The sequence below is a fragment of the Arachis hypogaea genome, chromosome 12 (assembly GCF_003086295.3).
Source record: "Arachis hypogaea cultivar Tifrunner chromosome 12, arahy.Tifrunner.gnm2.J5K5, whole genome shotgun sequence".
Taxonomy (NCBI): domain Eukaryota; kingdom Viridiplantae; phylum Streptophyta; class Magnoliopsida; order Fabales; family Fabaceae; genus Arachis; species Arachis hypogaea.
The window spans coordinates 79,531,541-79,537,201 of NC_092047.1; the positions used below are offsets into that span (position 1 = coordinate 79,531,541).

The 5,661-nt window shown below is 40.6% G+C and overlaps 1 non-coding gene across 1 annotated transcript; it reads left to right on the top strand.

The window, feature by feature from the left end:
* Window positions 1-5,239: 5,239 nt before the first annotated feature.
* LOC112731445 (small nucleolar RNA R71) lies at window positions 5,240-5,343 on the top strand. The gene has a single exon (XR_003167222.1). It is a non-coding gene; the product is annotated as a small nucleolar RNA R71 (small nucleolar RNA).
* The last annotated feature ends 318 nt before the right edge of the window (window positions 5,344-5,661 follow it).

A 5,661-nucleotide genomic window follows, 5' to 3' on the forward strand; every position in this document is an offset into this window, starting at 1 on the left:
ATTTGTCTCAGAAGTTCAAACCATTGGTGCCTAGCTTATTTTCTCAATTTTTTTGCTTTTTGGTTGCCCTTTTTCAGTGGCTTTTTCTTCTTCTTTTTCTTTCTTTTTCATGGCCAAAGACATTTATTCATCAAGATCCATAGACAGTTTTCAATTTCTACATAAAAAATGATAATTCTACACTCTATTTCCAGTGATCTGACTTAAACAATCAAGCATGCATACCACCACTTAATTCTACTTGATTTGTCACTAATTGAGCCAAGTTACTTTTGTTCAAACTTTTATTTTATTTTTGGAAACAGAACAAGCATGGCAAGCACTTGTTTAAGAAGGTGAAGTTATATCCAAACATCTAGGCATTCACTTTATTCAAAGCAATAAACAGACACTCATACTAAAAAAAAACTCCACATAACACTTAAATGACTTATGATGAAAGAAAGCTCATAAAGACAATTCACCAATTATCATTTGATTATTAAGGAATGAGACCACCTCTTATTTATTGCTTGGTTCTTCTTAATTCTTGGGATCCTGCTTCTTCTTGCTTCCTGCCTCTTTTTGACCACTTGTGCTTCCTTTGTCTTTTCTTATGAGCTTTTTCCAGAATCCAGCCTTTTTCATCGTTTCTTCCACTCCTTTTTCAAGGATCATTGCCTTGTTTATTTCTCCTTCTTTCCTCCCTTTGAAATACTCATCAAAAGCTGGGAATGCTGGGTCCATCTTGTGTAGATGTTCCCCTATGTAGTTAAGCTTGATTTGCGAACTGATGTTGTAATCAGCTTGGACTGAGTATCTTGCATTCTGTAAAGTGGTGGCTTCCTTGATTGCCAAGACATTGGCATCTTGGTGTTGGAATATGTGGCTGAAGGATTCCTGTAAGTGTAAATTCTGTTCCCTTTGCAGATCTAAGAATCTTGATTCAAAGTTCCTTTGCATATCCATCATTTTTAGGTGAAAGTCCTCTTGTCTCTCCTGAGACCTCATGTATTGTTGAGACATTCCTTCCATGATTTCCTGCATTCTGCTCATATCCATGGGGTCTCTGAGAATTCGTTGTCTTCTTTCTGGAATTGCTTGCTCTTCTTGCTCTTCTTCTCTGTCTTCTCCTTCCTGTCCTTCTTGTTCTGCTTCTTGCTCGGCTTCCGCTTGTTGCCCTTCTTCATTTCTTCTTCTTGTATGTCTTGGAGCAGTTGGGCCAAGAGTCATTCTGTACGCAGTTATGGCCAATCCAGGATATAGCCAATTAGGACTTTCATCTTCAAGTGGTACTTGGGCATCGATGCATAGTCTAATGATGGTGCTCGGGAAGTGGAGCCAGGATTCAGGGTCACTTTTCTCACTAAACTCTTGTATCTGTTCAGCAATGAGTTTATGAACTTTGATCTCCCCTCCCACCATAATGCAATGAAGCAAGATGGCTCTTTTAGGGACTATTTCTGAAGAGTTTGCATTGGGTAGGATGGATCTCCTAACTATTGCATACCACCCTTTAGCTTCAGGTGTTAGGTCTCCCCTTCTCAAGACTCTTGGAGCCCCTCTTGTTTTTCTCACCCATTCAGCTCTGATGGCACAAAGATCTTCAGCAATAGTCGTATAGAAAGGTTCTCCTATCATCCTTTCTTCATAACTTGCTTGGCTGAAATGTATGTTTTTCAGGCCAAGAGTTTTCATGATTGCCTTGGGGCTGAAGTCAACTTCCACCCCTCTCACATAGCTTTTGTATGTGGGTTTCTTGGTTGGATCCTCCCTCACTGCATTTGCATAAAACTCTTTCACCAGGTTGATGTTGATTTTAGTGATTGGCTTAGTCAGGAGCTCCCACTTCCTCTTTTTGATCTTTTCCCAAACACCTGGGAACTCATCCTTTTCAAGGTCAAAGGGAACCTCAGCTAGTACTCTTTTAGGTCTCATCCATTCGGCTTGAATCTCATGGAAAACTGATTTGTATCTCCTTGCATCGAATTCCCTGTTCTCCTCCATTGGTTGCTTGTCTTTTCTTCTTTTGTGGCTAGATGAGGCTGCCATTGGTTCTTTAGTTTTTGGGGTAAGTGACAAGCTAAAGTTGACAAGGTGAAGCAAGAAGTGTTGTTGGAAGTGTGGGGAGGTTGTTTTCGGCAAGAGATAGTTTATGCTATGATGAAGGAAATGTGCATGAAGGAGATTTGGTGGTGTTGAACTCGTTCCCCAAGTGGTTCTTTATAGTGCCCGTAAGTGAAAAATGGACGGCTAGGGTGGTTTGTGAAGGGTGGCTTGATGGTAAATATATGAATTAGGGAGAAGGACGAATTGCTTTTCATTTTCTTGGAAGTATTCTGGGTGCATTGGGTTGTACATGTAGCTATCTTTTCTTGCAGAACTTCCTTTTCCCATGTGTTAGTTTCAAAGACTTGTGAACTTTCTTTTTGACCAAGCACCGTACCTCTCCTTGTCTTTTTCCTCCATTTTTGTCTTTCCTTTTGTACCTGCACAAACAAACAAATTTGCTATCAATTTTCGGTCCATGTGAATGATGAATAGTACTTGCACATGTAAATCAATGATTAACTTCATGAGCTTATAGCCGTGACTTTTGTATGTATGCACACTTATTATTGGACACCAATCTTAGTGTTTGGTAAAGTCTCCTGATGACATGAAATCCATATTGGTTGTCCTTAATGAATGTGCATAATTCTAATAAATCATAGTCACTTTGGCTCTTTGATTCTAAACAAATTTACTACCCTAAGTAATTGAAACCAAAGTATTAAAACATGCTAATGGTCTACTTGTCATGAATTTCGAAATCCAGAGGAACTTCTTGCTTTTCATGAACCGTGTTCAAAGAGGAACACCAAACTTAATGTTTGGTTGTGCTCTTTGCATGAAAAATTGAATGCATTTTGAATAGAATTTGGGGTGCCCTCAGGCACACTAAACTTAGAGACAAATTGTATTTTATATGCAATGTTTAGTGCACTCTTTCAGCAGTTGTCCTGAGGATTCAAGTTCATGCATAAGAAACCATGCTTTATTAGATGCAAAACAAAACAAAAAAAAGTAAGGATATTAAAAACATGGGTTGCCTCCCATGAAGCGCTTCTTTAACGTCACTAGCTTGACGGTTGTCCCTTGTTAGGGTGGATTGTAGTGTTTGACGTCTTCTCCTCTCACTATGCAAACGTCCCCACTTGATTCCTTCATGACCTCTAAATGTTCCATAGAAAGAACTTTCCTGATTGTGAACACTTGAGGGAGCTGGGAAGGAATGGTTTTGAGGCCAGGTGGGATTGGCAGATAATGACTTGATATCACTTTATCTCCCGGAGAAAAACCTTCAGTGGGAATTTTCTTGTTTCTCCACCCTCTTGGCAATTTCCCTATCATTCTTCCCTTTCTCTTGAGGATTTCTTCATTGACCCTTATGCTAGGAGGATCCTTCTGATCTGTTTCCATTGATTCTTGTGGCTTTAACTCTTGCAACTCCTGTTTGCCTTCCAAAGACTGTTTTAGAGTTTCAGCTGCTGGATTACTTTCCTCCAAACACAGATGACTACTATCATCCTTAGGCTTTTCAGGTTCTGGTTCAGGCTCAGATGCAGGTTTGAAAACTTTGAAAATGAGCTGTTCATCATGTATTCTCAGAATTAGCTCTCCTTGTTCTACATCTATGAGCGCTCTAGTAGTGGCTAGAAATGGTCTTCCCAGAATGATAGGGTGTAGGTAGCTTTCCTCCATGTCCAAAATGACAAAATCTGTGGGGAAGTAATAATCTCCCACTTTCACCAGCACATTCTCAACTACCCCTTCAGCTTGCTTCTGAGTTTTGTCAGCCAGTTGTATGATTACATCAGTGGATCTTACCTCATTCAGTTGTAGCCTCTTCATAAGAGTCAGAGGCATCACATTTATGCTAGCTCCTAGATCACAGAGTCCTTTGTCAATTTTTGTTTCCCCTATGATGCAGGGGATATGAAAACTTCCTGGGTCTGTTTTCTTAGAGATTATATCCTTCTTGATGAGGGCACTGCATTCTTTGTTCATTATTACAGTTTGTCCTCCCTTTAAAACTCTTTTCTTTCTCAGCAATTCCTTCAAATACTTGATATGTGTAGGCATCTGCTGGAGAGTCTCAAGAAAGGGAATATTGATATGGAGAGACTTAAATGTCTCTAAAAACCTTGAATAGGTTTTCCCTTTTTCACCCACTCCTAACCTCTGAGGAAATGGTGCTTTTGGTTGATATGCTTCCATCATGCCTTTTTGCAGTTCTTTGGCTTGCTCAGTTTCACTTTCCTGCTTAGCTTCTTCCACACCTTCCTTCAAGCTTTCTGGCTCCTGTTTTGAGGGTCTGATTCCTTCTTCTTCTGAGACTTCCTTCAATATGGTGATGGCCTTGCATTCTTCCCATCTCACTCTCTTTTGTTCCCCTTTAGGATTCTTTTCTGTGTCACTAGGGAACACTGCAGTTGATTTGGGGGCCTGTTGAGATAACTCTCCTATTTGAGACTCCATCCTCTTGAGTTTTTCACCATGGTTTCTTAAGGTAGCTCTCACATCATCCCTGAAGCTTTTCAATTCGGTTATGTCTTGACTCATGGTTGCCATCATTCCTTCTATCCGGTTTAATTGATCTTGGAATTGTTGGTTCGGATTAGGTTGGGTAGGTTGATTATTTTGGCCATGATATGATGGTTGGGAGTAAGTGTTTTGTGTGGTTTGGTATGATCTTTGGTTGGAGTTTTGGTATGTGGAATTGTTATGTTGGTTGTGGTTGTAAGGTTTGTGGTTTTGTGGTTGGGTTTGTTGGTTCCCCCACCCAAAGTTTGGGTGGTTTTTCCATCCTGGGTTGTAAGTGTTGGAATGTGGATCATATGATTGCCTTTGTTGGTTTCCCACATAGTTGGCCTCTTCCCAATCACCTCCTTCAATGCTTACTTCCTCTTGATCTTGTGTGTGTATTGCAGCCACTTGCTTTGTTTCTAATTGCCTGGTAAGCTCTGCTAGTTGCTTGGCAAACACCTTGTTTTGGGCTAAAATTGTATCAACATGGTTCAGCTCCATGACTCCCTTAGTGTTGTGTCTCTCTGAAGCATAGTAGTACTCATTCTCAGCCACTGTCTCAATCACTTCAATGGCTTCTTCCACAGTCTTTTTCCTGTTCAATGAACCTCCCGATGAATGGTCTACCGCCTTCCTTGATTCATAAGAAAGTCCATCATAGAAAATATGCAATTGCACCCAGTCATGGAACATGTCTGGTGGGCATTTCCTTGTCAAATCCTTGAACCTCTCCCATGCCTCGTAGAGAGTTTCACCATCTTGTTGTCTAAAAGTCTGAACCTCAGATCGAAGCCTATTGACCTTTTGTGGGGGGTAGAAACGTGCCAGAAACTTGCTTTCCACCTCATCCCATGTTGTTAGGCTCCCCCTTGGGAATGATTCCAGCCACTTAGCTGCCTTGTCCCTAAGTGAAAATGGGAACAAAAGTAGTTTATAGGCATCTTCCTGGACTCCATTGGACTTCACAGTGTCACAAATTCTCAGGAATTTTGTGAGATGTTGGTTGGGATCTTCATTAGCACTCCCACCAAATGAACAATGATTCTCCACAAGTGATATTAGCTGTGGTTTGAGTTCAAAATTGTTGGCCTGAATGGGTGGTTTCTGAATGCT